This window comes from Bos indicus, chromosome 2, assembly GCF_029378745.1.
Source record: "Bos indicus isolate NIAB-ARS_2022 breed Sahiwal x Tharparkar chromosome 2, NIAB-ARS_B.indTharparkar_mat_pri_1.0, whole genome shotgun sequence".
Lineage (NCBI taxonomy): Eukaryota > Metazoa > Chordata > Mammalia > Artiodactyla > Bovidae > Bos > Bos indicus.
The window spans coordinates 22,004,113-22,014,030 of NC_091761.1; positions in this window are offsets into that span (position 1 = coordinate 22,004,113).

Genomic DNA, 9,918 nt, shown 5'->3' on the forward strand with positions numbered 1-9,918 from the left:
GCGGGGAAGCTCTGGCCCTTGGTTGCCGAGTGTCGTGGGGGTAGAGAAGGCTGAGGAGTAGAGCACTGTCCGGGTTCAGTCAGCATCTCCAGTTTTTAGCGATCTAGTTTCCGCTTGCACTGTCTCAACAAGCGGAGCCCGACCTGCATCCCCTGGTGCGTCTGCACTTACTCCACACCTGGTTCCTGCCTGCCCCCTCCCCACGGGCCATGCACTGTGCTATCCTGGAAACAACATGAGCTCCAGTCCTCAAGGAATGCACCAGATCACCCTGGCCTAGGGAAATCTGAGTCCTGCTCTCTCTCCCTGTCTTTCCTATGGGCCTCAGTACTAGCTGCCTGTCCCCGTGGTGAGGTGTGTTCTCTGGAAAGGGCCAGCAGAGCGCGAAGAGGCCCCGTCAACCATCTTCTGCTGTAGAGTCAATCCCCTAATCCCCCGACATCTCATGAGGCTCAGGGGTGATGGAATCAGTCAGTGTACTGCAGCCGAGTGCACTTTTAGCTCATTTTGGCTAATTCCACACATAGTTGGTGGTCTTTCTGGAAAAAGACATGATCTCAACCTGACAGCTCAAAGTCTTACCATTTATCTAAAACAGACTGTGACAGCCCGCACAGTTCCCTAATAATAATGAAGGGGGGGAAAAACCAGGTTGCTTTCTCTAGATTTTTATGGTCAAGGACTTAGATTATAACTAATACACCAGATCTTATTTAAGACCAATTAGCAATTTCATTAATAAACATTATATTCGTAACATTACAGATTCAAACATCTGCTGGTTTCCACACATTCTTCTACCTTATCAAAGTCATTGTGGCCTCTCAGCAAATCCTTAAATAACTTTTAAAGTAAAATTTTTTCACTAGTCCTGTGTATCACACAAGGCATCTCACGTCAATTGATATTTCAGGTATTGAAACCAAAACGCGAGACAGAGCTAAGCTAACATCAACACATAGTGTAAGGAAGCCCCTGATTTGTGAGGTTTTGTTCTCTGCTGAAGACAGAATATTTTAATACGGTCAGTAATAGCATATTTCACAATGTAAACGTTTTCTGTTATTGCTTATTCCAAGGATATCATAAAACAACGAGAAGTGTAAGCATGTTGCTGACCTAGTTTGGGGAGCTCTGAAAGTGTCAGGGGGTTTATTGTTCTGATGCAGTCGTGATTGATTGTAGCAGGTGACGTCACCATGTGAAGCTGGATCTGTATCTGGTTCTGGAACATAAGTACTTAACTGCCCATGTTACTGTGGCAATACCGAAAGCAGAGGAGGCAATGTTCAGAGATTAAAATGACTCACTGAGGGAAATTAGCAAGAGGGGCCTCTCAGAGGTAAAATGTTGTAAACCTGGAATACTCGAGAAAACATCAAAATCTTTTCATTTTCATTATGTGGATCTCAGAGCAGTGAGTCTCCTCTGATGTGTCTATGGGTAAAATGCGGGCACAGGCTGGGGCTTGTCTGTGCCAAAAGTCAAGGCCTGGCCTACTATCTGGATGCCTTTCCGTGGCAATGAACATTACCCTAAGGCAGTTTTTATTCTTACCAAAGAAAATTTGTAATTTTGAGGAATAACTTGCTCAGGTTTTTTTTTTTTAATCGTATCCAAACTATAAAGAGAGGAGATGGGCATACAAAGGTTAAGTTCAACTACATCAGTGCCAGCTCTGTCCAGGATTCCAGGAACACTGTGATATCCAAAGCATAAAACGTGGAGGTGGAGGGAGGAAAAATGTAGAGCTTTAGAATGCGCTCAAACTTGTTATCATCTTAAAATAGACTGTTACAAATATAAGTTGTTTTATGTAAGCTTCATGGTAACCACAGAGCAAAAACCTGCAGTAAATACACAAAAGATAAAGAGAAAGGAATCTAAGCATACCACTGCAGAAAATCATCAAATCACAAAAGAACAGAACCGGAGTAGAAGAAAGGAACAGGAACTACAAAACAGCCAGAAAACAATTACTAATAACAAAATGGCGATACGTATACAATTATCAATAATTACTTTAAATATATGGAGAAGGCACTGGCACCCCACTCCAGTACTCTTGCCTGGAAAATTCCATGGGCGGAGGAGCCCGGTAGGCTGCAGTCCATGGGGTCACTAAGAGTCGGACATGACTGAGCGACTTCACTTTCACTGTTCACTTTCCTGCATTGGAGAAGGAAATGGCACCCCACTCCAGTGTTCTTGCCTGGAGAATCCCAGGGACGGGGGAGCCTGGTGGGCTGCCGTCTATGGGGTCACACAGAGTCGGACACGACTGAAGTGACTTAGCAGCAGCAGCATTTTAAATATAAATGGACTAACTTCTCCAATCATAGACATAAAGTAGCCAAATGAATAAAAACTACAAGACCCATCAATATGCTGCCTACAAGTGACTCATATCAGAAGTAAGGACACACACAGGCTCAAAGTGAGGAGATGGAAAAAGACATTTCATGCAAATAGAAACCAAAAGAAAGCTGAGATCGCTATACTTATATCAGACAAAATAAGACATAGACTATAATAAGAGACAAAGAAAGCCATTACATAACAGTAAAGAGGTCAGTCTAACAAGAGCTTATAACATTTATAAATATTTATGTTCCTAATCTAAGAACACCTAAATATATAAAGCAAATATTAACAGACCTGAAAGGAGAATAGCAATGCAATAATAGGAGGGGACTTTAACTCATCCATGGATAGACTCCAGACAAAATCAATGAGGAAACATGGGCCTTAAATGACAGGTTAGGCCAAACTGATTTAACAGATATGTGTAGAACATTCCACCCAAAAGTAGCAGAATACATATTCTTCTCAAGCACACATGAGACAGTCTTCAGGATAGATCATCTTAAGCCACAAGTCAATATGTTTAAGAAAACTGAAATCATATCAAGCATCTTTCCTGGTATAAAACTAGAAATCAATTGTAAGAATAAAACAGGAAAATTCACAAATGTGTGGAGACTAAACAACATGCTACCGAGCAATCAATGGGTCAAAGGGGAAATCAGGAGACATGAAAAAATAACTTGAGACACACAAAAATGGAAATGCAACATACCAGAATTAATGGAGGGCACCAAGATTCCAGGAGGAGAAGAAGCTGTTGCTCAGCACCAGGAGATGGCATTAAACACGTGGCCAGAAATGTAAGGGCTCCAGGCCCTCGGCCCACGGGTGGCCTGCCTCTCTGACTCTGCTCTGCTTTAGCCCAGCACAGTGGTTTGCAAACTTCAGAGACTTAAGACCTTACTGCCAGAGGTTCTGAATTAGGAGATGTGGGTGGAGCCCCCAAATCTGTATTCCTAACAAGCCCCCAGGGGATACTGATGCTGCTGGTCCCAGGATCACACTTTGAGAACCACTGGCTGAGTGTGTCTCAGCCCTGGCTACACATTATCACCTGAGGCCCTTGTGCAGGCCAATTAAATGAAAGCTCTGTGCACAAGCGCTGGGCAGACAGCTCCTTGGGTGACTGCAATGTGTCCCTGGCGTGCAGACTGTTGCATTTCCTATTGGTATGTTAAAATGTGCCCAGGATTTGTTTTAATCAGGTGTAAGACACCCAGACATGGAAATGACGACCCCTAGAAACAGGAGGCGAGCAGGGCAACGTGGGGATGGACCAGGGTCAGTCAGGAGCGGAAGGGAAGCAAGCAGAGCATGGCCCAGAGCCTTTATTGGGAAGGAGTGGATGAGGCAGGGTGGGTTCCCTGAGTCGGTTTAGGTTGGAGAGTTTCAGTAATTTCAATGAGTCCTGGGCTAGAGGAGTAGCCCCTCATTGTCCAGGACCCCACTCTGAGGTGACTTAAGGCCAGGGGTATGTGGGCTTAGTCTGTGAGAGTTTAATGAAGGAGACAGTTGGGGATGTGGGCTCTGGATTGGTTGGTTTGTGTATCAGACATCTCATAAGAGTCCTTTGCAATCTCTTTGTAGCTGTTTAGTTGCTAAGTCATGTCCAACTCTTTGCAACCCCATAGGCTGTAACGCTGCACACTCCTCTGTCCTCTGCTACCTCCTGGAGTTTTCTCAGATTTATGTCCATTGAGTTGGTGATGCTATCTAACCATCTTATCCTCTGCCACCCCCTGCTTCCATAGTGGCTCAGTGGTAAAGAATCCACCTGCTGAGCAGCAGGCACGGGTTCAATCCCTGGGTTGGGAAGATCCCCTGGAGAAGGAAATGGCAACCCATTCAGTATGCTTGCCTAAGAAAACCCATGGCGGGCTACAGTCCATGGGGTCACAAAAGAGTCGGACACTTCTTAGCGACAGACTATTTTGCAATCTCTAGGAGTTAGCTAACCCTAGGAGGGGCGGTCTATCCAGGAAGAAGGCCTCAGATGCCTGAACATCAAGAATATAGAAAATAAGAAAGTATAGTCCATAGAGTCGGCTACATGTGCTTCCTGTCAGTGTCTCATCTCCTGATTCTGTCCTCAAAACTTTTCTTTCTTATTCAAATTTCATTCAAAATCCCATTGCATAACTGAACTTAGATATTAAGTCAGAAGAAGATGGGTTCTAATAGGAAGCAGCATGTTAAATCACTTCAGGAAGGATTCCACATTTCCCAGATCACATTTAATGAGACTAACATTCCACAAAATGTAAGAAATATGAATTATTCTGACAACTACACCACCTGCACCAGCCTCACGCAGCTAGAAGGCCTAACAGCCGAGGCCACTTCTGTTAACATTATTTAGCTCTTTGTTTCAAGAGACCTTTCCAGGGGAAGATAAGACTTTGCTTCAGAAGCGAAGTCACTCGGTTGTGTCCGACTCTTCGCGACCCCATGAACTGTAGCCTACCACGCTCCTCTGAATTTCCATGAGGAAATTCCTGCAGATCACTTAACCTGAGATAATGGACCCCTCACCTGGGCAAACAGCTTATCAAACTACAGCCTACCTCTCAAGATCCTTGCTATGTTCACCAGTCTTAAACAACTCTATTTCCCCACCTTGATTCCATCCATCATGTGTTCAGTCTTGTCTGACTCTTTGTGACCCCATGGACTGCAGCCCACCAGGCTCCTCTGTCCATGGGATTTTCCAGGCAAGAATACTTAAGCGGGTTGCCATTTCCTCCTTCAGGGTTAGAGATCCCCACCTTGAAAAATACATCATAAATACTTGAGCCCAGGCCCCTGAAACCCTGCAAAGCCCCGCTCTGACATCCCCCTTCTGCAACACTGCTTGGCCACTGTATTGTTCTGCTCACTACCTTCAGTTCCAGCTACCTTAGTTGTGCTTTATTAGCAGACAGTCTAATAATACACTGGGAAGCAAAGGGTTCTAGAATCAAAACAATTGGGGCAATACTATACAGGTGACCCTCGAACCACAGGGGTCTGGATGGCACAGCTCACTTATGTGTGGATTTTTTTTCCAATAAATATGTACTACAGGATTCACAGTTGGTTGAATTCACAGAAGCAGAACCATGAAAATGGAAGACCCACAGATACAGCCACCTATGAGTTACACTGTTTAGAGGGTTGGTGCCCCCAATTTCTGCTTTATTCAAGGGTCAACTGTTCAAGCGTCAATGACACCTATGTTAATATTACAGTGTTAGCATAATAAGTCTGAAAAATTCTGCATTTAAAACAAACAAACAAACTTGAGACTTCCCTGGTGGTCCAGTGGCTAAGACTCTGCTCCCAGTGCAGAGGGCTTGGGTTCAATGCCTGGTCAGGGAACTAGATCCCACATGTGACAACTGAGTTCACATACCACAACTAAAAAAGATCCCACATGAAGCAGTTAAGGCCTGGCACAGCCAAATAAATAAATAGATATTAAAAAAAAAAAAAAAAAAACAAAGCGAACTGGAAACTTGTACATGGAAAGTATTGTTTTTCTGCAAACGTACCAACTTCTCTAAGAACATTTTTCCCCCTTAATATCAGTTTTCAAAACACTGATTTAGGTAGTCATGAGCGACTGGAGGGAAATTAAGACATACTAGGCATGTAACCCCCACTCCAGTACTCCTGCCTGGAAAATCCCATGGACGGAGGAGCCTGGTGGGCCGCAGTCCACGAGGTCGCTAGAGTCGGACAAGACTCAGCGACTTCACTTTCACTTTTCACTTTCCTGCAATGGAGAAGGAAATGGCAACCCACTCCAGTGTTCTTGCCTGGAGAATCCCAGGGACGGGGGAGCCTCGTGGGCTGCCGTCTATGGGGTCGCTCAGAGTCGGACACGACTGAAGCGACTTAGCAGCAGCAGCAGCAGGCATGTAACTGGCTTTCCTGGTAGCTCCACTGGTAAAGAATCCATCTGCAATGCAGAAGACCCTCGATTCCTGGGTCGGGAAGATGCCCTGCAGGAGGGCATAGCAGCCCACTCCGTATTCTTGCCTGGAAAATCCCCACGGACAGAGGAGCCTCGGGGGCTACAGTTCATGGGGTCGCAAAGAGTCGGACATGACTGAGCGACCAACACAGCACAGGCATGTAACATATAACCCTGACATCCTAAAGCTACTGGTGAGGGAGCTGACACCAGGCTTCCCCACCTAGGAGAGTCCCCACCCACCATCAGCGCCTCTGGGCTGGGCTGGCTATGGGTGGGAGGGGTTTGCACATCATAAATGGTTTCTCCCTGACTAGTGAGGGAGGGATCACCCACATCCAGCAGTCTGTCTCCAGAGGACCATGCCCTAAGGCTTGCGAACAAGGCAAGCACCTACTTTGCCAGAGAAGGAGGAACCAGGACACCTCCTGGATCTGGATTTCTAAAGCCACTTGACTTTGCACCATGCTTTGTGCATAATGAGCCTCAGAGCCTGCTCAAAGTGAAAGTGAAGTCAGAGAGTGCTCACTAGGTAACAATTCCTGTTCCTGGTGGCACTGCTGAAAGATCATAGGAGCTCCCCACCTGGTCCCTCAGCCTTCTCCTCAGAGGTGGGAGGAGAAATCAGTCAGGGCAGTTCACTTCCCCACCATTTCTACCCTGGAAACACCAGATATGTAGGAGGAGAAATGAATACATTATCAGAGAATTCCAGGATCCAGTGCTTTGTCTGTGAAACAAGTGGCCAAGCCAAAAAGGACGCTGGCCTCACAATAGCAAGGTTATTCCAGTTACCAATGAGCAGTTCTGCCAGTGTGTTCCATGATATGTCCTCATTAAAAATTAACCACCATTAATATTAATTACAGTGATTAAAAGGAAACATCTGTGAAGACAGACTTGAATCCTTAGAGCTCTGGCTGGGTGTAGCAAGATAAAACAGCTGCCAAAGGGAAGAAGCTTTATCATGTCAAGAGAGAGGAAGGGAGGGGAAAGTGCTTGAGCTGGGCAGCAGGCCTGGGGTCCTAGAGACTCTGGGCCCCTCTCTGCCTCTTGTCCTCTCTCTCTTCCCTCTCCCCACCCCTCCCCTCCATGCTTTCTTCTTGCTGTTAGCTTCCATTTACTAGCTGTCTATCTACAGAGGAAAGCCAGAGCTTTTCATTCTGCAAAATCACATACTTTTCCCTTACAGGTTATTAAAAAATACTGAGTATAGTTCCTCATGCTATACAGCAGGTCCTTATTGGTTATCTATTTTATATATAGTAGTTTATGTTAATACAGCAAAGTGATTCAGTTATACATTTCTTTTCAGATTCTCATTCTGCAAAATCCATACCACTCCATGTCAACTGAGGTGAATATGGATTATACCAAAGGCTTTTTTTTCTTGTCTGTACTCTATGAACCACTGTTCCTCTTTTTCCAGCTCTGTGGGGGGCAGGGGGCGGGAAGTAAAGGGTTTGGTCACTCTGATGGAGAACTAGAAACATTGCCCAGGGAACACCTGCCCAGTGCCCGCCTCCAGAGTGGGTGCTGAGAAGCCTCAGGGAAGGCCCAGCAGAGGGCTAGCCCAGCCCAGCTTTAGCCGGTGTGTGTTATTCACTCAGACATATCCAACTCTGCAACCCCATGGACTGTAGCCCGCCAGGCTCCTCTGTCCATAGAATTCTCCAGGTAAGAATACTGAACTGGGTTGCCATTCTCTTCTCCAAGGGTTCTTCCTGACCCAGGCATTGAACTTGCACCTCCAGCACTGCAGGCGGATACTTCACCATCTGAACCACCTGAGACCCAGCAAAACTCCACCTGTGAGGAAGCGCTGCCCCTCCCCTACTTTGTACTTGCTCAAAGGTAAGGAAAATCAGTCCAGTTCAGTTCAGTCACTCAGTCGTGTCCAATTCTTTGCGACCCCATTGACTGCAGCATGCCAGTCTCCCCTGTCCATCACCAACTCCCAGAGTTTACTCAAACTCATGTCCATCGAGTCGGTGATGCCATCCAGCCATCTCATCCTCTGTCGTCCCCTTCTCCTCCTGCCTTCAATCTTGTCCAGCATCAGGGTCTTTTCCAATGAATCCATTCTTCAATGACCAAAGTATTGGAGTTTCAGCTTTAGCAGCAGTCCTTCCAATGAATATTCAGGACTGATTTCCTTTAGGATAGACTGGTTGGATCTCCTTGCACTCCAAGGAACTCTCAAGAGTGTTCTCCAACACCACAGTTCAAAAGCATCAATTCTTCAGTGCTCAGCTTTCTTTATGGTCCATTTCTCACATCATACATGACTACTGGAAAAACCATAGCTTTGACTAGATGGACCTTTGTCGGCAAAGTAATGTCTCTGCTTTTTAATATTCTGTCTAGGTTGGTCATAGCTTTTCTTCCAAGGAGCAAGCATCTTTTAATTTCATGGCTGCAGTCACCATCTTGCAGTGATTTGGGGGGGAGTTTTCCTCAAACAGAAACTATTGTTTCTCCATCTATTTGCCATGAAGTGATGGGACCAAATGCCATGATCTTAGTTTTCTGAATGTTGAGTTTTAAGCCAACTTTTTCACTCCCCTCTTTCACTTTCATCCAGAGGCTCTTTAGTTCTTCTTTGCTTTCTGCCATAGGGCGGTATCATCTGCATACCTGAGGTTATTGATATTTCTCCCAGAAATCTTGATTCCAGCTTGTGATTCATCCAGCCCGGCATTTCACATGATGTACTCTGCATATAAGTTAAATAAGCAGGGTGACAATATACAGCCTTGATGTACTTCTTTCCCAATTTGATTTGGAACCAGTCTGTTGTTCCATATCCAGCTCTAACTGTTGCTTCTTGATCTGCCTACAGATTTCTCAGGAGGCAGATAAGGTGTTCTGGTATTCCAATCTCTTGAAAAATTTTCCACAGTTTGTTGTGATCCACACAGTCAAAGGCTTTGGCATAGTCAATAAAGCAGAAGTAGATGTTTTTTCTGGAAGTCTCTTGCTTTTCTGATGATCCAACGGATGTTGGCAATTTGATCTCTGGTTCCTCTGCCTTTTCTAAATCCAGCTTGAACATCTGGAAGTTCACAGTTCACGTACTGCTGAAGCCTGGCTTGGAGAATTTTGAGGATTACTTTGCTAGCATGTGCTGCTGCTGCTAAGTTGCTTCAGTCATGTCTGACTCTGTGCGACCCCATAGACGGCAGCCCAGCAGGCTCCCTCGTTCCTGGGATTCTCCAGGCAAGAACACTGGAGTGGGTTGCCATTTCCTTCTCCAATGCATGAAAGTGAAAAGTGAAAGTGAAGTCATTCAGTAGTGTCTGACTCTTAGTGACCCCATGGACTGCCGCCTACCAGGCTCCTCTGTCCATGGGATTTTCCAGGCAAGAGTACTGGAGTGGGGTGCCTTTGCCTTCTCCATGCTAGCATGTGAGATGAGTGCAATTGTGCAGTAGTTTGAGCATTCTTTGGCATTGCCTTTCTTTGGGATTGGAATGAATAGTGACCTTTTCCAGTCCCATGGTCACTGCTGAGTTTTCCAAATTTGCTGGCATATTGAGTGAAGCACTTTCACAGCATCATCTTCCAGGATTTGAAATAGCTCAACTGGAATTCCA